Raw genomic sequence first — 27333 nt, forward strand, 5'->3', positions numbered from 1 at the left:
ACCAGTAGAAATATGGAGGCCCTCAGTAGGTATCAAGAGCTCAAGGAGTTTTACTTGTTTGCTTTTTGGAAGATGAGGTAAAGGAATATACATTGTTATGGTTTAAGTATTAGGTTTCCCCCAGAATCTCACATGTGAGCCAATAAAAGAAGGTTTAGAGGTGAAATGATTGGGTGATGGTAGCCTTTACTTAATCAGTGCCTTAATCCTCTGAATAGGGATTAACTGAGTGGTAACTATAGGCAGGTAGGATGTGGCTGGAGGAGATGAATCACTGGGGCATATGTTTGGGATTTATATGTTGTACATGGTGAGGGGAGTCTCTCTCTTTCTCTGCTACCTGGAATAATATCCCAAGCTGATTTCCTCCGCCATACTCTTCCACCATGTTGTTCTGCCTCACCTCCAGTCCTAAGGCACGGGGCTGGCCATCTCTAGTCGAAGACCTCTGAAACTGATCCCTCAGATAAACTTTGCCTCCTCTCATTGTTCTTGTCAGGTCTTTTGGTCATAGCAACAGAAGAGACGACTAAAACATACATGTGAAAAAACAAAAGTGGGATTATTATGGAGAAAATGGTGCAACTTATGTGACTGTGTTTTCAATTTTGAACTAAAACATAAAAGTAAATAAAAATCTCAAATCTAAAAAAGGGAACATTTTTTCTTTTCTCCCACTGGGAGTGGGAGAACTATCTGGCTAGATCAGAGCTCTTCCTGCTTCTCTGGCTTCTTTCTTCTGCCTCTCCAAAAGCTCCACATTGCTTAAATACTGGCTTCTAAATAAGTGTAAGGTATTTTTTTTTTCCTTTGGAGGGGCAGGTGAAGAGGTAAGGGTTGCATGGCTGAGAGAGAATAGTGGCGGCACCTGTTCCTATGCATGAGTCACTTATTAGGAGAGGCTAAGATGGGATGGGAAATGAAGAGAGGTGCTGGGAGCCATTAGCCAAGTAGGTATGACAATTTCCTTGCCAGCGTACCCCATGTTGCTGACATGTTGCAGCGACATTGAATGTAGGTGACCTTGCTCAAGGACCAAGGCAGATTAGGGTGTTCCCGGTTTTAAGATAATCGTGTTTAGGGCGTTCCCAGTTTAGGTTCCAGGTTTAAGGTTTAAGATTATTCCTCCTGGGAATAGGGCGTATCCTGCTGCCTGAGTTGGGCAGAGAACGTGGATTTGGGCAGAGAACGTGGAGTTGGGCAGAGAACGTGGATTTGGGCAGAGAACGTGGATTTCCCCAGAACGTGATTGTAGACGGCTGGTGTGAGTTCGGGAATAAAGAGTTGCTGTTTGAATCTACAAGCTGTGTGGTGGCTCGTGATTGTGTGCCCAGCCAGACTGCGGCATTTGTGCCCAGCCAGACTGTGGCAGAGAGGATGGTTAACAGGTATTGGGGTACAGGGGACAGGAGGGATAACTCTTAATGTTTTATAGCATAAATGATAACTGTTATTGACAACAATTAATTGCATATTTTGAAATAGCTAATAGAGAAGAATTTCAACATTCCTGATATAAAGAAAAGATAAATATTGGACAGGATGGATATGTCAATTACCCTGATTTGGTCACTGCATGTTGAGTATATGTATTGAAATGTAAACTGTCCCCATAAATACATATAATTATGTGTCAATTAAAACTTAAAAATAATAAAAAGTCTCAAATCAGAAGGAATATATGCATTTATTTATATAACGAAACATACGTTTCTTTATGTTATAAATTTGAGTCTTAATTTTTTTAACCAGTAAAATGGGAAAAGTAAAATCTTTCCATCTGTTTTCTTTCTTAAAATCTATAAATAAATGGAACTTGCAAAAATTCCTTTGCATTACTTTCCAGAGCTTAAATAATGTCAGGTCCCCCTGACTGTTCTAACTACATGCACCCTTAAATACCACGAGAGACAAAGGCAAGTCTTATAATTTAGAGGAGCATATTATATTGCCACATACACTGGAAGAAATCACTTCTGCAAGACTGGGCTATGTATGAGTGTGTAAGCATTACTTATGCCAACCACCTAGGCATATAATCATGGGGCAAATTAATTTCAATGCAATTATTAAGATTTTGCATTGGGTTAATTTCCATTCAGTGAATTTGGGCTCTTCTCTATAGGAAACTAACAGCTTCCAGAAGAGTTCTTCTTTGACTATTTTGCTATAAAATTTTATTTATAAGAAAATCAACTTTACCTTCCACCAAAATTCCTTTCCATTTTTATAGGCATGCAGGTGTTGATGCCTTGGGCCTGCTGCCAGCCATGTTTCCTGCCTGTGGACAGATATTCTGCTAATTGATGTGCTATAATTACTCCGTGATCACTGGAGAATATTTCTTATTTCTATTTCGCCTCCTATGTATTCCTGGATCAGTAATTCCTTCAGAAAATCTCACTTAAAAATATTAGAGAACAGCTTGCACTTGTAAGTAGAATTTAGGCTTAAATGTGCTTTGTAAAGGCATACAGTGTTCTAAGGAGGCAATTCAGAAGTCACTGGAAGATTTTGTTAAAGTGTCTCAGTATTTCTCTGAATGTGTGAATCTTTCTTAACCACACAGTTTGAACTCTACCTACTTTTCATTCATCAGGTATTGAATCAACACATAATTCTTCGTAATCAAAACCAAAGAGAGAGAGAGAGAGAGAGAGAGAGAGAGAGAAATGTAAGGTGGAACTATGTAGATGAATCCTTTTTCTTTGCTCAATAACTGACACCCCATTTGTGGGGATATGCAGTGAAGCTAGGAGCAAGGACAAAAGAGAAGGGCCATCTATATGGGTGGAAATGCAAGCTATGTGACCTTGAGCCAGTTACTTCACCATTCTGTGCCTTGATTTCTCACATAAGAACACTGGGACAATGCTTACAATCATACCAACATCAGGTGACTGTAAGGATAAGGTGCTTATAAATACCTGGGAGTGTGTCATTTTATATTCTTAATAATAAGTCTTTGTTGTTATTACTAAACATTTATTTCACAAAAGTTGTTTTCTATCATTTAAACTTAGTTCAAATTGCAAAAATACATTACTGTGTATGCAGTGCTATCATTCTGAAGAATCAAATTTTGTTTTTTTCCAAAAGTACTTGCTTATATTTTATTGATTTCCAGTTAAATGACAATTTCTTGAGATCATTACCTGCACTATATAAAAGGCCTTTTTGTAATTAAGTTTACATACTACTAAATAGAATTTTACTTTTTTCCTCCATAAGTCTGTTGCAGAAGATGATTTCAATAAACAGTTTCAATAAACAAAGTTTGGGTTCACAAAGTAAGAGATGTTGATAGCTTGTTATGTTATTTGAAGAGCTAGAGAGAGTATATGGCAAAGAGTAGGTGAAAGTTGTCTATGAGGGAAAAAAATAAAATTACAGAAATGTTTTTAAGCAATGGAAAATATTTAGTACACATTAAAGTTTAATAAGCATTTCTTGAACTCCAACAGTGATCCAGGCAGAGTGAATATGATACAGTTGTTATACTAGATGTTCTCATGAATCAGTGTGGATGTGTGTGGGGTTTACATCAGCGAGGTACTGAGTGGCAAGTGGCAAGTGGCAAGTGTTGTAATGAAGAGACATGGAAATCACTATGGGAACCAAGATGAGAAGGAAGAAGCACTGGAGAAAAATATTTGTTTTTTTAAAGAAAGGGATGAATTCTGTAAGGTTAGACATCAAGAACCTTGTTATTCAAGGAAACAACCTTGTTATTCGGGGAAACACACTTCTCAAATAACAGGATATCATTTCACACACATTAGATTAGCAAAAATCAAAAGATGACAGTATCAAATGATAGGGAAGAAGCTTGGAAATAAAATCCTAGAGGTTCACAGCTGGCAAGAGTGTAATTAGTACAAACACTTGGGAAGAAATTTGGCAAAGTCTGGTCAAACTGAAAATGTGCATCCTGATGCTGTCTAGCCAGGTGTGTGCATCCCAGGGAAATCCTCAGAAATGTGTAAAGAAAACAAGACTATTAATGTTCTTGGAAGCTTGGTCCACAGTAGTGAAAAATTGAGTACCACTGGAGTATCCATCTGCAGGGAAATGAATAATAATCCATTGCTATATATTGTCCTGTGTTCATATAACATATGTACAATTTGCTCACCTGCTTAAATTGCTTCCAGGACCTTTTTTAGAAAAATATCAAATACCCTTGAATTTACTCATAATGTCTGCCATGAACTTCTCCTGCCTACCTGGCTTCTTTTCCAGCCATTCTCACCTCACCCTCTTTCATGTCTATTGAACCTGCCTAGCTTGCTATCCACACATGACTGCCTTAGCTGTTTGTTATAGTTTAGATTCTGAATGTCTTCCAAGGCTCATGTGTTAAAAACTTGGTCCCCAGGGTGGTGTTATTGGGAGGAGGTACAACCTTTGAGGGATGGGATCTGGTGAAAGATCCTTCAGTCTTCAAGGGCATGTCCTTGAATGGGGATTAAGGAATCCTAGTCTCTTCCTCTTCCTGTCTATACTTTTGAGGCTTTGAAGTGAGTGGGATTATTCTGCCGCACAGACCTGCCATAATGGGCTGCCTTTAGTCCCAAAAGGACCAATCATTGGACCAAAACTTCTAAATGATAAGCCAAAATAAACCTTCTTTCTTTACAAGTTGATCTCTCGGGTATTTCATAATAGTAGTAGCAATCTGACTAACACTGTTTTTCAGCCTGAAATGTTTTCTCTTCATGTTTATAGATGGCTGTCTTCTTCTGGATCATATTTCACCCTGACATCAGCTTCTGCAGAGAAGCATTACCTGAAATGTGTGAAAGAGACACTTCATTAATGTCCATCCTATTTTAATTCTCTATGCAGTGCTTAATTATTAATTATAGATATTTTCTTGCTTTTTTTTTACTGTATTCCTCTTGCTCACTTGATCAGGAAGGTTAATTGGCTAATTCAGGCAGCATCACTGAGATCCTGAACATGGCACAGCCATTTCATGTATTCACCAAATCTTTTTTGAATGAATAAATGAAACTCTGTCCATAAAGGTCTAAATGTTAAAAAAAAAAATTCCTTCTGGATTGATCAATTATTATTTTCTTTTTAAAACATAGTTGCTCAAAAAATATGGCCTGTCTTGATAATTATCTAAAAATATCTATAATGTTCCAGGAAATAGATTTCAATTATATGAATGAGACCGTTTACTTTTAAATTTTAATGTGTCCATTCCTAATTATTACTTACTGATAGAATGACCTAGAATTCATTATCTATTCTATGTCTATTTTCTTGTTTTTGGAAATAGAGGTACTGGGCTACTTTATTCGAATTAACAAGTAAAAGTTCATGAAAGTGGTTTTAATTGCAGTGCTACACAATTCGTCATCATGTGCCCCAAATTACTGTGTTCTAACATCAAAAAACGTTTTTGATGATCTATCATCTGAAACTGTGTCTCATTCTATTTTATTTGGAGACTGACAGGCTTGCAAAAAGGTGGTTTACTTTCTCAACACAGATTCCAACCCTGGGACGTGTGGTGGACTCAGGGACAAGGCTTGGTGAGCGGTGGGAAGTAGGCCTAGTTTTTGCAAAGTGATAGTATGGTAACTATGAACATATTTTAAAAAAGTCTAAGTTCTAAAGGAAGATTTACACATGCTGCAATAAGTTGAATTAAAAAAAATTTACATTTTTTTGAAACAAGAGGAGATAGGAGAATAGCTTGGGAAACGGAACAAGTCAGCTCTTTTATCTTATTCTCAGCTTTGAAAATGATTCTCCAATGCAACTTTTCTTCAGAGTTCTCCAGGCAAACATGTAATCACCACGTGGTCCCTCCTCTCTCTGTAGCTGGGGCCTGCATGGAAGCATCAGGGCTCTGACAAACCACATTTCATTGTGTCTTGTCTGCTGTCAGGTGATCCCAAACAGATAACCACAATGAATGCCTCCCCGAAGTCACAGTGAAGCAAACTCTGTTATCTCTGAGATAAATCAGAGAAGAGGAAGAAAGCAAGCTGAAAGCAATTTCAGTCAGCACTGTTGAGGGTTTCCTCTTCCTTTAGTATACTGTCAAGTATCCTTCTGGGATAATCCATTACAGGACAAAGAATAATGTCCATTATGAGAAAACACCAATGTATTTATGGTCAGAATAGATTCAACGAGTCTTAGGGTGATATCTTTGATTTCTTTCACAATTTTATTTTTGATTTCCTGAAAACTGTTTGGAACAGCTTTTCAAGTAAATAATAATAATAATAATAATAATAATAATAATAATAATAATAATAATAATAATAATGTTTCTAGATGTCAAACTTTCTTTTTGAGGCAGTCAAGGTTGAAGTTTAATGTTCTTGGGTCATTTTTCCCCTGACATCTCTTTCTGCTTGCCTTATTTATTTTATTGTCAACTGTTTCCCTCATGAATCATGAACACAACTTTCTGTAAGTATTCACTGCTCTTCCAAGACTCTTTCATTACACTTCAACCCCTTCCTTCAGAGTTTTCTGTTTGCTGATTTCCTGACTGACACTTATTGGGTCTGAGCACCCTACGTTTTCCAGCCTGGAAAGAGGAAAAAACAATAGTAAAGCCAAGGTCTGCTGCACTGAATTCGGCTCTGCCTCAGCAGCCTGTTGAGTTTTTCTTCTTTACTCCAAGCTCTTTGCTTGTGATCACTGACTTCCTGCCATCCTTTGGTTTTGAGTTTTCATGGAAATTACCTGATCTTGCCTGTTGAGCTCCTATGTATACAGGGCCTGGTGGAACTGAGACCAAAGACTCAACCCATGGATCATGAGGACCCACTCCAGGTGGAACTTGGAAGATCTTTGATAAAAGGACTAGAGGCTTGGCTGATCTCTGAAGTGAAGCTGGGAAGAGATTCCAGAGGCCTTCCTAGATGCAGCTCTGGAGCGCAGGAGACTTTCAATATGACTTCTGATTCTCCTGAAAGCTATCTACCTGTAAGGACATGCATTTTTATTTAAAGAATTGCAACATTAACAGGTCAGGGCCAAAACTCAATGACTTGATGCTGTAGGTGTGTGTGTGTGCGCGCGCGCGCGTGTGTGTGTGTGTGTTGCCCCCTGCCCCCATGTCTGTGGGTTCTGCATCTAAGGATTGGAAATATTTGAAAAAAATACATCTGTACTGAATATGACTTTTTGTGTTCCTATCATTGTTCCTTAAACAATACAGTATAACAAGTATTTACCTAACATTTCATTATATTAGGTATCATAAGTATTCTAGAGATTACTTAAAATATATGGGGAGATATGTGTAGATTATATGTGAATACTATGCCATTTAATTTAAGGGACTTGAACAAACTCTGCAGAGTTTGGTATCTCAGGGGTCCTAGAACCAAACCCCTGTGGATACAGAGGAGCAATCATATACATAGATGATTCCTCCTTTCCCAACTTGAGTGCAACTTTTCTGAAATATCATACTTAAGCTATTTAATTATGGAATAAAGGCAGGCAAGTCTACATATACTTTTAGACTTTCTGTTGATTTTCATATAATGAGAGATAACACTGAATAAAAGAAGAATTCTACCTCACATGCAACTTGACAACCTGTTTTTTTAAAAAATGTTGATCATGGATATTTCACCATGTAAATATACCCTGAATTTACTCAACTAGATACATGAAATTCCAATGAATAAGGTCTTTCTATGTTTGAATTTTATTTTCTTTATTAGAAAGGAGAAATATCAGAAACCATTGGTTGTTTGGAATTGAATTTCTGCTCCTTATCATAAAAAGAATTCATGTGCCTAATATCTTTTCCCTATTAGTTACGTGGCTGATTGAGTTAGCCAAAGTGTTTTTAAGAGTTAGTTTTCAATTTAAATATGAGGTAGTTATAACATTTGAAACTAATGTTTAAACAAGGAAATTAACAGTTTTATATTATTCTAGAGGTGAAAAGTGGGGGCTGATTTGAAGGTCACCAAGAGAGTCACTTGTTCCTGCGCAAATCTTCGCTGCATTCAAATCGTGATGTCCTTAAGCCTCAGCTTGCACGTGGAAATGATAGGGAAACCACTATTTCCAGAAGCTGTAAATGCTTTTTAGACAACATGCTGTAGAAACAGAAGTACAGTTTGGGAGTCCCCCACACCTAGGTTGCACTCCTTTCTTTTATATCACTAATTGTAAAAGTCATACAACTTACTAAAATTTCTCTTTACCTGTTCACTGTGTCATATGTCAAAACTATATGCTTGGGCTGGGCTGTAGCTCAGTGGTAGAGCACTTGCCTAGCATGTGTGAGGCCCTGCGTTCGATCCTCAGCACCACATAAAAAATAAATAAATAAATAAGTGAAATAAAGGTATTGTGTCCAACTACAACTAAAATTTTTTTTAAAAAATAAAAATAATAAAAATAAAAAGAGCTGGGGATGTAGCTCAGTGGCAAAGTGCCCCTGAGTTAAATCCCAGTACTTCAAACAAAACAAGCAAAAAATCAAACAGCAACAACAACAAAAACTATTTGCTCAGTGATGCATGACTGTAATACTAGTAACTCTGGAGGCTGAAGCAGAAAGATTGCAAGTTCAAGGCCAGCCTCAGCAATTTAGCAAGAACTTGTCTTAAAATTAAAAAAAAAAAAATTAAAATGGACTGGGTATGTAGCTCAGCAGTAAAGTGTTCTGGGTTTGATCCTCAGTACAATAACAACAAAAACCAATAAAACACCTACATGCCACTTTCAAACAAGAATCTTTTGGAATTTAGAAAATCCCTGCACCTCACTGCGGAGTTGGTGTTTCGAGTCCACGGCCTCTATATGGAAAATAACAAAACAGAAAAGTCCCATAAGAAACGGAAAACCAAGTGAGGACACTTGACTCCAGGTTGCATTTTTGTCTTTCTGCTGGAGAAATGAATGACTCACTAAATAAAACAGATGGAAACAACCAAATTTATAGGTATTGCAAAATGCTTTGGAAAATACTTTCAGTGTTTTTTTTTTTTTTTTAAAAAGCATATCATCCCCATCTTCAGTGCTTGGGTAAACTGAGCTTCCTACACCCTTTGAGGGACACCTGTGTACTGAAGGTTCCCTGCTCTCTGTTGCCAGCCCTCTCTTGAGATTCAGTCCCATGATGTGAGCTATTAATCTTTAACTGGACCCACGGATTCTGTGCTTTGGCCTTTCACTCCAGGTTGAAATTGGGGAAGAAAAGATGAGTAGGATGCGGTCCTTGTTTCCAAGTCCTTTGAAGAAATAAACAAGGGTACCTTGGATCACAGGCTGAGCAGGGAATTCTAGAGCAGGGCTGCTTAAATCAAGCCTTGATGAATCCATTAGAGGTGAAGGTGAAGGTAAAGAAGGGAATATTGGAGGCTGTGTGTTAGAAAGAAGAGAAAAGGAAAAGAGAAAGCATTGCCTGCTGAGTGATCAACCCCAAGATATTCCAGGCAGATTTAGTTTCTCAGGAGTCTGGCAGCATGATATAAACATTGTGTGCAGTTTAGGCCATTGGCGATGAGAGGTGAAGGTGAATGCTGAATGTACATGTCACTTTTTATTGCCATCATAGAAAACTACTGCAAACAAAGTGTTTTTAAACCTTACGAGTTTCTTATTTCCTAGTGGTATTGGTCAGGTCTCAACTTTCTCCTCTGCCTAGAGGTGGATGATGCCATTGCTAAGGCCTGGCAGGACTGTTCCTGTTTGAGGGCTCTGGATAAGAATCTGTTTCCGGGCTTATTCCAAATCCAGTTCCTGTGTGCAAGACTGAGGTTGTGGATTCCTTGTTGGTTGCCAGCTGAGTGACCCCTTTAGCAATGTGGGAGCCCTTTTCTAGTCCTTCCAAATGACCCCTATATCCACAGTCAGCAATAGAGCATTGATTCCTGTGCTTGGGACCTCTCTGACTCTTTCTGCCTCATCTTTCCTGCCATCCTCTTGCTTCTGGTCTGACTCAGTTTTCTGCTTCCAGAATTCTTGTGGTTAGATTGGGCCCACCTAGCTGATCCAGGATGCTCTCCCATCTCAAAGTCCTTAACCTTAGTCACACTTGCAAAGATGCTTTTGACACGGGGATCAGGATTGGGGCATCTCTGGGAGTCATGATTCTGCCAGCCAGGGTGGAACACTAGTCCTGAGAGAATCTCAAGAAGTCCAAAGGGGCGTGTACGTGTGTGTGTGTGTGTGTGTGTGTGTGTGTGTGTACGTGCACATGCATCAGGGTTATTTAGTCAAATCTGGGAAACACTGAATAATATATTTCTATTTTGGAGATTCAGAAAGCACATTCACCTGTTGAAGACTGCAATATGGAAAACTGTGTAGCTATTTTTCCCAGGGCTCCCCAAATTATTTTACCATAACATTTTTTTCTCCTTGAAAATTCCCTATTAACTTCCTATGAACTGCTGTGCAGACTAGACTTGAAATTTTTCAGTTATTCTTCACCAACTGTTGGGACCCAACAAAACCCCATTTTCTAGTATTATCCTTAGAAGGGTAGCATTTGGACTAAGGGTAGTGATGGTAGGTATTTGGAAAGGGACACAACTATTTCAGAGATTCAGGGTTTTCAAAGTTACATTTTAAAAATTTGTGTCTTTAAATTATAATAATATCTTGCACATGACAAAAGCTTGATTTCTGACTATTTTCTGGGAAGTTTGGAAACTTTAAGCAGGAATTGGATTTCTACTCAGATAGGGCATGGCCTAAGAGGATCATCCAAAAACTTTCTCTCAAATAGAAACACCTGTTTCTGTAACTGTAGGGCTCCATTCAATACCGTGCCTCATTCTCCATTGCCCCTGAACTGTGATAGGTGATCAGCCTCAAAAGCAATCAGATCACATGCCACGCCATGGCAGTTGGTCCCTTTGACAGGTTGAGTTCAGGCTGCTTGGGTCATGATGTGTGATAAGCTCTGCTGAAGATCATTCTCCTAATTTTACCTTGCCAGGCCACACCCCCAAGCACCCTACAAGTTACCAGCTTGTTTGAAGACACCAAACTGGGCCACTGGAGATTCATGAAGTTAGTAGAAGGACATGAATTAGATTTGGACATTTATTATAACAAAGACTAGAAATCTCTAGAATTCTTTATAAAAATGCTGCCCAGGCAGGCAGCTTCTAGCTCTCAGTAAACCTTACCATTGACTTTCTTTTGTCTTATACTCCCTATCTGTTGGGTTAGGGTGACTGAATTCTAATTTTTCACATTACAGAAACAGAAAGGCATCCAAACTCCATTTGGAAGGCAGTTTTAGATTCTAAAAGGATAATGTTGGAGTAGAAGTAAGCCAAAACCTTCAAGGAGAGGCAGCCTTAAAAATGACAAGATTTTCAAATAGCAACAGGTCAGAGGACAATCTCCGTTAATAAACATGGAAAGAAGGTTGCCAATTTTGTTAAAAATGCATGAATGACAAAGAGGAACCATTATCAGGAAGATTTCCAATATAAAGACAGTGGCATAAGGTATCACATGGGTATTTCTTTGCTGATGATTGTTTCTTCTGATTTGGGGGTAAAGTGAAGACCCTCAATTTATCCTTTTCCCAGATTTCACATTCATGCCTTAAGAGATGTCTATAGTCCAGAGTAAGATGACTTTCACTGCTGCATCTTCTCCAATAACTCTCTTAGGTTTGCTTTTTTATGGTTGGATTTCATCTTCTACTTTTGACTTCATTCTTGAAATTTAAGAATGAAGCAGAAATACACTGACATCAGATAATATTAATTATAATGAAAGAAGGCATTCATAATAAACCGAAGTAGAAGGGCACATAGTTAAATATCCATAAACTAAATTAGAAGAGGGAAATGTCATAAAAAATGGTAAGGACACAACCAGCAGCTAGAAGAAGCTGGATGATCTTCAGTTGGAAAGTTGTTTTTATGGTCTGGGCTGTGTCAGAGGCTCTCTAGAAATACACCTTGAAAAGGAGATGCGTTTGCTTCATTTTGCAATTTCTTTGGGTTTTCTTACAGGGGTAACAGTTCTAAGAGAGAAGGGACTGAGAAAGCTGATTAGAATCTCAATCAGGGCTATCTGAATTGTGAATAGCTGCAACATGAGCTCTTTTCAGCTTTCAGAACCATTAGCCTAAACAAAAGTTTTTTCTTCATACATTACCTAGTTTCAGGTATTCTGCTACAGTAATAGAAAATGGACTGAGACAGAATGCCACAAAAAAGAACCACAGACTGACTGGCTTAAACCATGAAAAATTATTGCCTCATAGTTCTAGAAGATTAAGGTATATGTAGGATTGTTATTTTCTCAGGTCTCTTTCCTTAGTTTCTCAATAGCCATCTTCTCCCTGTGTCTTCACAAGGTCTTCCCTCTGCCTGTGTCTGGGTCCTAATCTCTTTTTCCTGTAAAGATACCAGTCGTCTTAGATTAAGGTTCACACATATGAACTTATTTTACCTTAATCACCTCTATTTGGCCCTATTTTCAAACATAGTCACTTTCTGAGGTGCTTGGAGTTAGGAATTGAACATAAGAACACTGGGCACACCCAAATCATCCCATAACAATGTCATTTGCACTGGGAAAGAGGAATACTTGAGATTTTCACAAGTGAATATTTACTAAATGATACATTTAAGAAAGATTCATCTATGGGCAGTGGGTGAAAGGATGGGAAAGAGAGAAGCAGAAGGAGGCCCGTAGCAGTATTTCTTTCCATCCAGTATGGAAAGAAATAATGACATCTGAACTGGTTGGTGACAATAATGATGGATGGACAAGGAAGAAGGAAGGAAAACAATTCCCCAAGAAATAATCGTTGAGACTCTTTGGGGACTAGATATAGGGAGCAAAGAAGAGACAGATCCTAAAGATTGGTAACACAGATAAACAGCTTCAAGAAACATGGGCATAAAAGGAGGAAACATTGAAAATTTCACAAAATGTGATTATTTACTACATATCTACATTATTATCTACTACATATTGAGGTACCACGATATTTCTGGGTAGACATGTCTGATGTGCTTTGGAAATAAGAGGCTAGGATGTTGAAGAGGAGCCACGTTAGGTGCACAGTTCTGAGAATCATTTATGGAGCAACATAATCTTTAGTTTAGATGAGATTCTCAGTGAGGGCTGTGGGGAGAGACAGAGGAAGTAGCACTGGTCCACAGGGAATGTCTACATTGAAAGGATTAACAAGTAAACACCACCAGGAGACGGGGCAGGAAGGAGAGAGAGAACAGGAGAATGTCTTTTATGAGAGTGGAGAGGGGGCCCCATATGACTACTCTATAGATACTTGTTGGATGAATGATCAGTAAATTAATGACTACACAAATAAAATGCATTTTAGGCACATGCCTTTTGTTTTCCGAAAGCTAGCAGATGAATTATTTACCTCTTAGTTGAGCTCAATGAGAAGAGAGCAGTGGTGTTTTCTTAGGCAGAAATAAGAAAAGACTTTTAGTAACAGATTTTGAAGTAAGTCCCCAGAGTGTATCTGCCATTTTGTCCCCTGTTCTGCACCCTGTCTTAGTTGAAAAGAGTGAGTTTGCATTGGTGGGTTCCTGGCCCAGCTAAAGTGGTCCAACTGATTTTTTGGGTGTCAGGCAGGAAGTAGATGTGTAAGGTACCCTTCCTGTGTCTTGCAGCCGGTAGTGAGATGCCACTGTGCTCTGGGTTTCCCTGGGGAAGGGATCAGGTGATGGCTATTGCATGTCCCAAGGACCTGGCAGGAAACAAAAGGTAGATTTCTGTTGCCCTGAACTTTGCCTTCTGTGGTATGAAAGAAACAGCATCCGATGTACACGTTGCCCCAGGGTGCCAGCGATGTGCGTCATTGGCTCCTCAAGTTTTAACATTTTTCAGTCTGGACAGGGGAACTTCAGTGCATTTATGAAATTTCATAGAGTCACTTCCTCTATGATTTTAAACAAGTGAATGAAGAAATTTACTTAAAATGCAGATGCACTTGATAGGCTCCCCCCACAAAGAGGTGACTCTCTACCCTGTTAGGATGCCTGAATTGTCTCTATAAATTTGGAATGCTAGAAAATATGGGAATTATTACCCAAAATTCTTGTAAAATTGGTAGATTAACACAGATCCTGGTAACTTAAATGGGGAGGAAATAGTTGAGTTTTCTTTTTTCTTTTCCTTACCCCTCTCAGAACAATCAATATGCTTGTTACAATCTCTGTCAAGGCTTTGAACAATCATCACAATGGCGTAGAATGCATTCACTCTCTAATTTTTTCTGTATACCTGAGAAGATATTGACTGGGAAGCAATTGCCAAGAATGGTTCTCCACTTGTCTAATTTTAGATAATATTGCAACTATTCTACAATATCATTCTAAAGATAATAAAATAGAAGGTTTAATAGAGGATAATAACTAAGATAATATCATTAGCATCACTTTTTCTTTGTAATGTGTGTATAATAAGTCTGAGAACATTAATCCTCTCATTTTAAGTTAAATGTTGGGAGGAACTTTTATATTATCTGGCCTTTTCCTCTCATGCTGCAAAAGAGCTATAAGTTGATATTGTTGCTTCCTTGAAGAGATTGCCAATAGCAATACAATTGGAACATCCCGTATCAAAAATGCTCAGGATCAGAAGGTTATTTTTTAATGTTTGGAATGTTTGCATATAGAAAATGAGATATCTTGGGGGTGGGACTCAAGTTTAAATTTAAATTCATTTATGTTTTATATGTACTTTACCAAACATTGCCTGAAGATTATTTTATTCAATATGTCTACCATGCCTGCAATTTGATTCTGACTCACATAAGGTCAGTTGTAAATTTGTTCACTTGCACTTTATGTTGGCCCTTAAAAAGTTAGTATAAGGAGGAGAATCTGGACCGGGAATGGACCTGGAAACTGGGCTGTGTTCCTGTGTGGTCTTATCTCTTGGAGTTGAGTAGCTTCTCCTCTGATTGAGTTGCCAGATATTCTAACCACCCATGTTTCTTTCATCCTCAGCTCTCAATCCTGAGTGACACCTGCCTGGCCCCTACTGTAGGCTTCTGAGTTTTACAATCTCTGACTCACTGTGGCTTCAGGAAGGAAGTGGTTGTAATTTACAATGTTACTCCACTTGCTGCATGTCACTTTCTGTTGTGATCTTCTTGTAACAAAGTGATGGATGTTACTGTACTAATTTTTTTTTTTAATCAGAGAATGGATCTACTAGTAATAATTAATAGCTTTCTGCTTTTTCACTTTAGAAAGAGTCCCAGACTTTTGTAGCAACAGAGCCTTCTTCTCCTTAGGTCTGTGTTCCAAAGGGATCATCCTCACAAAACTCTCAAGGCTTCATTTTGAGTCTACATATATTTGAGCTACAAAACAGAAACATCAAATCAGAGTTGAGCTGCATTGCTAAGAGAAAATGTGATTCTTTTAGGGACAATGGATAAAATTATGTTCCATATCATCGTTGTTTTTGGATGCAAAAGAAAGAGATGCAACTTTAGAAGCTTACTTCTGAGAACAATGTTTCTATGCTAGATTCAGTCTTACTTTCATTTCCTAGAACAGAGATTTTCTCTTCTTGGGCCAAAGTGTGTCTGTCATGTAGCGGAGGTCTAAGGATCTGGACATTTTAGGGGCATGGAATTTCCCTATCTCTGCTTGAAAATCCATTTTAAGATGCATATGCACTACTCTGATGGAAATATTTCTGCACTGTTCTCTTTGTTCTCTCTTCTTTCTTTCTCTCACCCTTCTAGGTTTTCAAAATACTGAGAGGACATTATGTTCTCTGGGAAACATCTCTTGACCCATGGGCCAGGAGGAGGGAATCCATTCAACTCTGTACCTGCTTCTAAAATAACCATTTTCTCACTACTTATGAAGTCTTTTTTTTCCCCAGCTGTATTTATCTGACACCTGCAATTCCTGTAGGGCAGGGACCTTGCCTTTCACTACTGTGTTCCATTATTACATGCAAGAAATCCTGGTTTAATGATTAAAACCAAATTATTCTATGCACATGAGATGCTTTCACTTTCACCTTTATCAAACTTTTATATAAAATACATTTCTTTTAAATTACCATATTAAAATCACATTAAATTTATCTATTACTTTGTTAAATAAATGTAGAATATGGGAATAGATGAAACAACTTTCAATTTTGTGTTTGCTCACCACATGAATTGTGGTTCCCAATATGTTCTCCTATTATTGCTCCTTAAGGAAATGACTATAAGAATTTAGTACATATTCTTCTGAATCACCTGAGATTTGATTTGGCTCTATATAATACCAGTGTAATCAGCAATAGCATACAAAACTTTGAAAAATCATATTTGCCTAAGTAAAATAGCAGGGTATATGTCTTTCATCTGACATGGACATGGAGGTGGAAATGATAACCCCACAGCTTTTAGGGATTTGAGACACACTATCATGTCACCTGTAGCTCCAACCATGTCCTTTTTCATTCCAGCCAACAGGATGAAGAATTGGGAGAGAAAGAGCCCACCACTTCCACTTTAAGAAATTGTTCTAATATATCAATCACTATGTTACTGCTTACATCTCATTGTCCAGAATGTGGGCAAATGGCTGTACATGGCAATCAGGGAGACAGAGAAATGTGTATTTAGTTAGTGGCAGTGTGCCTTGAAAAACAAATACAAGTTGAGCGTTTCAAATCCAAAACTCCCAAATCTGAAATGCTCTTTTTCCAAAACTTTTTGGGCACTGGACATGATACCAAAGGTAGAAAATCCCAAACCATGAAACTTCATTTCCTGCACAATATTATTGAAAATATTGCAAAAAATTGCCTTTAGTTTACATATATAAGTGTATATCAAACATAAATTTCATGTTTAGACTTGGGTTCCATTTTCTATACTATCTCATTATGTATATGCAAATATCCTTAAATTAAAAAAAAAATCAAAAATCTAAAACACTTCTAGTCCCAACCATTTCTGATAAGGGGTATTCAATCTCTATCCTATTCTCTAATTCCTAGTCATTCAGTTTTTGATTGGTTTTGCTTTTTGAAGAAAACCAAAAGGAGAAATGGATGCTATTAGATGTCATTCTGTTATACCTCCCCCAATTATTTTATATTAATAGAATCATTTAATTGTGAGTGTTTTTTTAAAAAAAATCAGGTCCTATAAAATATATATATCGTGTTTTGATTATGATTGCATCACTTAAAATTGTTTTAAAAATAAAGTTTGAAGAAATTTCCATAGTATGTGGGCACCATTATTCAGTTAGTCATCTGCCCACTTGTGTCTTTTATGTTTACTGTTTGGCTTCCTTGGGTTCATAGCTAGACAACCCATGACAGTGTGGGTCACCATCAAAATCAACAAGTACTTGAAAAAGTTTTTGGAACTGTAACTTCCTCCTTGTGGGGCACTTGCAAGCACATCTCCAAAGTCCTCACATCCATCTTGCCACTCTAAGAGGTACAAGACAATGACATTCCACACAGAGGCCAGCAGGGATGGCGGAGAAGAAACCAGGCTTTGGCAAGCTCATGTCTATCCTCATGAACAATTTTCTTAATGCAGCCCTAACTCTGGATTTGGCAGGTGTGGGGGGGATAATTAATTTCATCAGTTAATCCAAATTGGTTTGGGCACCCTGACACTTAGAGCATTTGATTGGAAGAGTTTGATTTACAATCATTATGAGAAAGTGGTGACCATGTGTCCCATGTTTCTTAGATGAGAGGAAAATGTTATTTCTTTCATTAGAAAATCTGCACATCTCTATGAACTTGTTCTCTGAATTATAAAAGCAAAACTTTTTGCCTAGGTAGGAGAATAAAAACTTTTATAAATAGTATGAAAAATATTAATTAATAGTTTTGGAAATGCTTACAAGATTACAATGGTTCTGTCTTATACTCTTACCTAAAGTTTCTGCAAACCAAAGGGCACTTTAAGATCAGGTGCAATTGAAAGGAGTGTGTAATTGGTAATGTAAAATGAACTTCTTTGTTTGAGGTGCAGAAAGAAGTAGAGAGATGGGTAAGGGGAGACGATGCAGAATGAATTCTTAGAAAATAATGTTATACGCACATATAAATATACCACAGGGAATCTCACCTTCATACATAGGTAGAAAGAGCCAATCAAATATAAATTAATAGAAGAATGAAAAGAAGTCTAGGAGAATAACAGAGGGACACCAGGGGAGGGGAGGGAATTAGGGGATCATGAATGGAAATCGAATTCCATGCATAAGTGAGTTTGTTGAGATGCACCCAACTAATGTGAATAACCATAAAGCTTTAATAAAAAGAAAAAAAAAAAGAAGGAGTTTTCTTGCCTCCACCGTCTGTTCCTCCCTCCCCTTGACAAATAACCCTGGTGTCAGCTCAGGCTTGGCTTCCGTCACACGCTGACAGGGTTTTGTTTACCTTAAGTGAGAAATGGACAAAAGGAAACACAAAACAGATGAATGAGCAAAAGTATGAATAAACAACTCCTGCAGCTGAGGAACAGATGGCTGCAGCCCTTCATGACTAAACAAACCGATCTGCAAGATTTCTGGAAGGAGATACTTGTTAATGGTTTGCTCAAGCCAAAGTCCTAGTGATAGAATAAAAAAGATCTCCTCCTTGACTTCTGTACTGCAGAAAAACAAAGGAAAACTTGTTCTAGAGAAGCAAATAAGGGATGAGGGTTAAGTCATCCTTCCTTATCTCATTTATAAATGCATCCAACAAAACCTTGCTGGGTTCCAAACAACAGGGGCCTCTTGTGCCCAGAAGAACAGAATGACGCCCACCTTCCGCCTCTCCCCCATGGTGTCCTCACTGTGTCCTCACCAAGGTCCCAGATGGATGGATAACTCCGTGTGCCCACATAAATGATAATGCACACTGGGAGAACTCTTTATTGAAGGGAGGGAGCTCATGTTGCAGACAGGAGTACAGGGTGTGACGCAGGGCAAACGTCACAGGCTTTTGAAACACAAGACCAGAGTCTCAATCTGGAGTGGCTCTGCCCTGACTTGGCTTTCCAGAGGTAAGTGTTCCTTGTAAGATTAAAAGTAAAAAAAAACACTTAACCCATACCTTTACTTACTCAGCCAACTGTTTCTAAAAGCACTGTCTCAGGTCTTCAGGCATGTGACCCAGAATAAGAGGACAAAGGAAGAAGCATGTCCCTGTAGGGACAGATCTCAAGATCTCAGGCTTCTACTTTCCTCACTGGCTGTGGTCAAATTTTTTAGAATTTCTGGCTTTTTTTTTTTTTTTTGATGGTGCTAGTAAAATAAAAAACCCAAGGGCCTCATGCTGCATGCTAAGCAAATATACTCACAAGACCTGTCATGAGAGTTCCTTAGGGAAGGCAGCTGTGGTTAGAGCTCATATACTCTGGAGTCAGACGCCTGTGTGAAAATCCTAGCTCAGAGTTCACTGTGTGACAGTTACTGGCCAAGTTACTTAACTTCTCTGTGCCTTGAGTTCCTTATTCAAAAAATGGGATGACAATAGTATCGATCTTAATGGGTTTTGAAAATTAAATGAGTTTGATAATACATGTAGAAACTTTAATCCAAGACCTGGCACATAGTAAAGCCTAGATAACAATATTTTTGATGTCATGGTTTACTAATGATAATAAAAGATATAACATGAGAAGTTCAGAGTGAGGGTCCTGAAATATAAAAAAAAATGTACAGTTACTATTTTATTTCCCGTGGAACAAGAAAACACAGCGTATCATTTTAAAACAGCGTATAATTAAAATGTGAGTCTTTGATGAAAAAGTAAGTTTAAGAATCACAATTAGGAAGACTGTGTCACCTTAGACTCCATAATTTTAACACAAAATGCAAAATAAGATTGCCTTTGTCAACCTCTATCTTTGGTATGTTCTTCCTAGATTCTGAAATGGGACTGATTTTGTGCTAGGACAACCTAAACCATGGGCTGCATATTTATAAAACTAGCTGACATCTAGATCTAATAGGAGACAGGGCGTAGTGACCCACAGGAGGTCAAGCAAACCTGCTCTGTTAAGAAATAATCCCTGTGGATTGGAAGAGGTTGAATGCAGGCACGCAGCATCTCTGGAACACCCATTTTGCTGAGATCCCTGAGGCAGTCTCTGCTTTGTGCTTTGGCTGTGCAGGTCTGCCCTCCAAGGGTGCTGGTGCAGATTTTTCAAAAGATCCTTGTCATTTGGGTTTAGATAGCATTCGCACAGCTGCTGTGCTGTGGTCAGCAATGCCAGGTGACAGATTCTTCCCCAGAATCGAGAGAATCATCTGCCTACAGGGTTCTAGGGAAGAGAGGCTTTGCAAAGCAAGGCTTGTGACATTTTTGCACCTCCAGAAACAGAAGCTCCAGGCACTGGGAACACAGAAGTGCTGAGAAGCTCATTCCCTTCATTTCTGCCTGGTTGGCTCCAGATTTCATAGCACTGGAAAGATCGGCAAGGAGGGAGCAACCTGGGCTCATGCCTGGGGGTTTAGAACTCCTTTGGATATTGCAATTCTCTTTCCTTTTTTTTTTTTTTTTAAATCCTCACTCTTAAGAAGAGAAGGAGGCACTGTGATTCCCTGCTGTTTCTGTGTCCTTTGCCAAGGACTTGATACTACAGGAGAGGCACACCACACTTACAGGATGGTGAAATGGTTCCTGCATGTGTGATGCTCAACCTAAGGCTGGGAAAGGAATGTATCACCCAAAGGCATTGAACACACCAGGATGACATTTGGGTACCGTGACTCCTTTTGCTAAGACAGGTTAGAAATAGCCCTGAACAGGGAAACCCCCATTGTCCCAGTTCTGGTTGTGCACACTGAGTGATCCTGGGCAGAACCTAAGACCTACCTGTCCCAGGTCCCTCAGGGCTCACAGCAGGGCATAGCTTTCAGAGCCATGTGATAATAATAGGATTGTCCATCAACCAAGTTTTTCTCAACTTCTCCTGATTAAGCCCTTGGGCCTTGTTTACTGTCCCCATTTTTTTTTTAAGATAAGAAAAGTGAGATACAGGGAGGATAAGCTCTGGCCCAAAGCCATGAAGGTAATGAAGGGTAAATATGAGGTTCTGGCTGCATCAATCTGTACGTCTCTTCTACTGCAAACACTTGCTCTCAACCTTTACATCACTCCAAGTCTGTGCGTGGTTAAAAAAAACGGGGGGTGGTGAGTGAGGCAAGACAAAGACAGAGGTATTTCATTGTAGGTAGCATTTCAAATCCATTGCCATCATATTTATTATACTACTACTATTATTATTATGTTGTTGTTGTTGCCTAGTAGCGGACATAACAAAGGATCTAGAGTAAGATCCAAAGAAATGCCCACAATGAGAAGCAGCCAGTATGAGCTACTCCCTGTGGTCCCAGAGCCCTCCCAGGGTGACAAAGAGGATACCCAGCTGCATCCCCAGGCCCTGAGGTGCACGGAGCAGCCCATAGGAAACGAAACCAGAGAGGGGCTCTGTGCAACACAAGCTTGGGAGGTCACAGTGATGACAGACCGGCCTTGGCACAGAAACTCTGGGCCTCTAGGATCCAGCAGCTTCTGGCCTCACACATGTTTTAAATTGACTGAGAAACAGGAATGGATAAGAGAAGTCTCTTGACATGAGCCCCAACCCAGGTGAAGAAGGCCATGTTTATTTGTGTAGGAAGCACCTCTAAACTGAACTGGATGCTTCCCCACAGGGCTACAATTAAGTGAGGGACAAGCTAGTTTTGGAGAACAAAAATTGAAAAATTCATATACATATGCATTTACACACACACACATCTTCCCAAAAGATCATGTTGCACACTATAAACATAAGAAATTTTTATTGGTTGATTTAAAGAAAAGTTTTAAAAAACTGTAGTGCCATTTTCAAGAGCTCCCTTTAACTATGGAGACTGAACAAGCTATGAAGACAATCTACTGTGTCTTAGGTTTGAGTTTTAGAGAGGCCCGATGTGAAGGCTGTACAGCTGTATAGCCACATCATTTCACTCAGCTATACAGCTATATCATTTCATTCTCATTGGAGATTTTCCTTTTCTTCCTTCATTTGTGATTATAAATATGCCGTGAAGACCTAATCTCTACTAAGCTCCGTACTATGTGCCAGAGATGTAAGAATGGAATGGTTCTTCCTACCTGTATCATCTCTACAGCAAAGAGAGAAGGTAAGACACTATGTCCCTGAATGTCCCCCTTTGTATTCTCCCAAATCTAGTTAAGTTAAAGGAACAATGAGAGCAAGTCTGAGCTGGAAAGTCCAGATACGTATTATCTTAAAGGACAATGGCTTTCTCTTGTGCACATGGCACTAGGGCAAGGTAGTGTTATCTGTAGAAAGCTACTTCCTTGCACGCACACCAGGACAGTTGCTCCTTGGGACGGTAATCAAGCTGATGCTGATGAAGTCACTGCTTCTGCAGTCTGACATGTACAGCCCCTCTCCGAGTGGGGATGAACGTGGAACTGGGGACACCGTGGAAAGCATATGTGTCACTCATCCATTGGGTTCCCACTGGATAAAACACAGGGAGGGAGAAGAGGTGGTGTTCAGCAAAGCACCACGAGGGACAGAGGCGCTGTCTGTTGCCTCTTGCCACTGAACTCCTCTTGGAAAAGTCTCTGATCTCTTGTAATCTTTCCCCAACAAATCACACGTCTCTGATGCGATGCTGTCTTTGGGCATTTTCTTTGGCTTTCCTGAAACCTACCTACTGCCCTGGTACAACTAGGCTGTGGATGAGACACCACCATGACCAGGAAAGCAAATCAAGATAATCTGTAAGAAATTTGTTAAAATGGAGTACTTTTTCTTAAGATAGGGTATTGTTAATAATAATTAACAACATTAATTAACAATTAACAATTCCAGAATTTCCATGTTTTGTCTTATCTCTGTCCCAGCAATCTGATATAGGTCAGCAGCATCTGGGATCTTGCACCACACTGTCACTCATAGGCCTATACTCTTTCGGCTTCAAGGTGGCTTGGACTTCACCTGTGTCCTCTGAGCCCGCTCCTTTCTGTTAGTAGATGGAGAGAGACTGAGGGAGAATTGCTCTTAGGAAAGTTGTAAGAGCCTTTCCTAGACACCACACACGTTACATCTGCTCCTTTTCTTTCAGCCAGATTTCAGTTATAACAGCCATGTACAAATGCCAGACAGGGTAGAAAATATAAACTGGATATGCACACAAGAAGAAAAAGGGAATCTGGATTTGATGTTCACTAGAGATACTGATGAGGAATTATTTTCAAAGACCAAAATTGTAATGATACCCTGTTTTAGAAAGGTGAAGGATGCCACTAACAGAGGCCTAACACAGTGAGTTTTTTGGGTTTTATAATATATGATTATTATAACCTAATAACCAAAGCTGATCCTAACCATTTTGTTTTCTGGTAGCCTACACACTGTCTTAGGTTTTCTTAGAGCTAATGGTAGCAATGAGCTATAAGTAGATATCTAATGGAAGTTGTCTAACTCCTTGCCAACAAAGAGGCAGGCCTGGGAAATCACTTGCCGTCATGTTTTCTTTCCTGGTTCTTACATTTGAATGTGGTGTGTGGATCAACACTTGGAACTATGACAGCCGTTTTGTGATCATGAGACAATAGCATGAAAAAAATTATGTACCCATATGTAGTGGTTTGACCTGGACAGTTCCAAGAATACCTGCGTTCCATTACAATTGTGAATAATACCTCCTTTCTAAGCTCAAAAGAATTCTGGAATGGATAACAGATTGTATGGTCAGCTTAGGAAAAAGCTCACAGAGAAGAAAGAATAATTACTTCCCCATTGTAGAGTGGCTGGCCCAACCCTGAATAGTTAACCTTTTGATTTCTGTTTCAAGGAAATGGTAAAGGATTTATGATAAAGCCCGTGCAAGTCCAGTTGTGTGTACTTTTAACTAAGAGTTTTCCTTATTAATACCCTTATCTTCAACTTAAGAATTTGGGAGTGAGTTAGAGTTCGACCATTACTTTCAAACTTCAGCCTTTTAAAGTTCTGAAAATTTTGGATGCATTTTTTCTTTCTTGTGATTCCTGAATTGGCACCATAATTACTGAAATCTTGCACAGACGGTTGATTCTGTGGTATTTCCAATAGGGACCAGAAGCAGAAGTGTCAAAACTCTCACCAGAAAGTTGGTTATGAGATGTTCCATCCAAGCTGGTAATCCTAGGTGGTTTGGAAAGTACAAACAAGAGGTATAAAAAACACTCTGCCATGCATCTGACTTTCCCAACTCGAAACTCAACTTTTGGGGCTACAACATTTCCTAGTATGCATCTCATAAATCTTCAAAGATTTAAATTGTAACCTTTACCTTCATTTTTTTAAAGTAGAATTGCTATGCTACCAAATAATATACATATATTTTAAAATGCAACTCTCTGGAAAGACTGCATCATTTGGTTATCCTACATTTATTAGGCTTACATGTTGCTGACATCTCAGCACAATGATATGGATTTACTGATAAGTCTATTCTGGGTGAAATTTAAGCAAACTATATATCTTTGACACCTGAAGAAAATTTTTCCAGCTAATTGAGCTAATAGGAAGCCAGTACATGTGTTCTCAGTTCATCAAATTCAACATACGATACAGCCCTGCTGGGATTTACCTGGGTACATATAGAATTCCTCATTATAGCAGAAGAATTCTGGAAAGAACCACAGGGAGATAATGCATTGCAGGGCATCAAAAAGTTCCTGGAAAAAAAATTGGCTTTATTTCTGTCAAAATTATCTGACACTTTTGTTTGTTGCTTTTTTCCTTTTGTAAAGTCTGAGTGAAAAGAAGCTTCATGTAATTAGCAGCATTTTGAATAGGAAGATATTATATATATATATAAATGTATAAACTAATTTCTTTAAAATCCAACTGCAAAGAAGCTAAACATAATGTAAGTCCTTAAACAATTTTATATATTATTTTGGAACTTTAAGACTGAGGGAGCCAGGTGTGGTGGCCCATTGGCCCATACCTGTAATCCCAGTGACTGGGGAGACTAAGGCAGAAGGAACACAAGTCTGAGGCCAACCTCAACAATTTGAGACCCTGTATGAAAATAAATAAAGGACTGGGGGATGTGGTTCAGTGGTAGATTACCCCTGGGTTCCATTCTCAATACCAGAAAGAGAGAGAGAAAGAGAGAGAGAGAGAGAGAGAGAGAGAGAGAGAGAGAGAGAGAGAGAGAGAGAGAGGGAATATGAAGGGAAAAAATTTTATGTATGAGAGGAAATAGCATTTTTTTAAAATTTTCTATATTATAGAAAAACAACAACAACAATTGACAACCTTGCATTGGAAGCCTGGAGAATATTCATATAATACTTCTTCACACATTGGCTAAATAGGAACAGAAAACTAGAATCACACAGAGGTTAAAGTTTGGTTTCAAAGGACGATGTTGACTGTTGTCATTGTAGCAGTGCTGACTGGACAATTATATTTCAAGTGGAAAAGCCAATGGACATCAGGAGCAAAGCCAAGGCTGTGTCCACTATGCCTCTCATCGATGACACAGCAATACGGATAATAAAACAAGTGTTGGGAAGTTTACCTTCCAAGACATGGTGGGTTTAGTTAATCCATGAACCACTAAAAACACAGTTTATAACACACATTTTAAAGTCCACAGACCTCTGTTTAGAAACAATATCCACTCTTTTTTTTTAAACTTTCCCCAACAGTTTAAACCTTCCATGCCCAGTGCTAAGTTAAGAATGACTTATATTTGGTAATTTGTAGATGTCTATTTTTAAAACTGCATTTATTACTTGTGGAAATTAAGTATGTGCATGGCAAACAAAATTAAGGCAGAAAAGAAAGACACACCGTAAAAGGGTATTATGAAAATTATAACTTCTTATTATGTGCATTAATGCCTGACATTACCACTGGACTCTTCCATCTGAAAGGAAATTGCATTGTTGTGCTTAATCACAAACTGTGACAGCAATTTTCATGGTGTTCAATATGGTCCTTGGCATCTTACCAGCTCTGCTGTGGTGTGCACGTGAGTACCCTTAAGATTCATGTGTTGGATCCTAGTATCCAATGTGATGGTATTCGGAGGTAGTATCACGGGGAGTGATAAATCATGAGGAGTTATCACTCCTCATGAGTTAGTTATAGCAGAGGGTTATATGATAAACTTGAGTTTCTCATATAAACATGAGATGAGTTGTAGCAGAAACTTCAATAGACTCCAAAGTGCACCTCAGGTTGTGTGACTCACAGTCTGGTGCTGTTATTGCCCCTGTACACATAAACTGAATTTCTTTTTTAATGACTCCCCAAGCAAGGTTTTCTCATTAAAGAGCTTGTAGGGCCTCCTGTCTCCTAACCCAGCATAAATGTCTCTGGTATACCTCTGACGTAACCTCCAGCTTTAGGTGTCAGGGTAAGTAATTAAGGAAAGCTCCTCCACTTGAAGATAGGGCTGGGGACTGGATGTAGCTGTGACATCATATCAGAAACAAACAAATATGGAGCAGTGTGCATCCGGAAATGGCTCTTCTCCTTCCTTACTTGATTCCTTCTCTTCCCTCACAAAGAAATGCATGGGCAGTGTCTGCCTCATTCACTGCTTTTTACCCAGTGCCTGGTCCAAGATTGGCCCATAATAAGTGCTTAGGGCATATTTTTTGAAGAGTAGGTGAATAGTAATGGCTTCTTGAAATAACTGAAATAGTCCATGTTTATCTTCACAGCCCTCTTTCAAATTTTGTCCAGAGCTTGTTGTGATGGTTGATTTGAAATGTCAACTTGATTGGTTTAAGAGATGCTGAAGATTAAGAGGCTTGTGGGTGTGTCAATGAGGATGCGTCTAGGAGTGATTGCCATGTGGGATAGCCAACTGAAATGGAGACCCTCCCTGAGTGTGGGCAGTGCCATCCAATGGGATGATGGCTTAGATGGAGTAACAATTGGAAGAACAAGGAAGCAGCAGCAGATGCAAGCTTAATTCCTCTTGAAAGGGTTCTTGATTGTTGCTCCCATTGTCTGAGGATAAAGGACTCTCGCATCTTCATTCTTCCAAAGCAGATTTTTCAAAAGCCTTTGGTCTTGGACAAGGATAGTACGGTGATCCCTCTTGTTCTTGGGCTTCAGCCTCTTGGATTGCACAGCTACTGGTTCTTCCAGCTCTCCAGGTTGCAGATGGCCATTGTGGACTGTCCAGCTTCTGGTCATGTAAGACGATCTAATAAGTCCCCCTTTAATAATTATACTTCATTTTGATTCTGTTCCTCTGGAGAACCCTGACTAATACACTTGTATAACCAACAAGTGCAACTGTCTTCATTTTAAGATTTTTCCCTTCTAGTTATTGAGGTCTTATTTCTGGAGTAACCTCT

This window comes from Marmota flaviventris, chromosome 15 (assembly GCF_047511675.1).
Source record: "Marmota flaviventris isolate mMarFla1 chromosome 15, mMarFla1.hap1, whole genome shotgun sequence".
Classification (NCBI taxonomy): domain Eukaryota; kingdom Metazoa; phylum Chordata; class Mammalia; order Rodentia; family Sciuridae; genus Marmota; species Marmota flaviventris.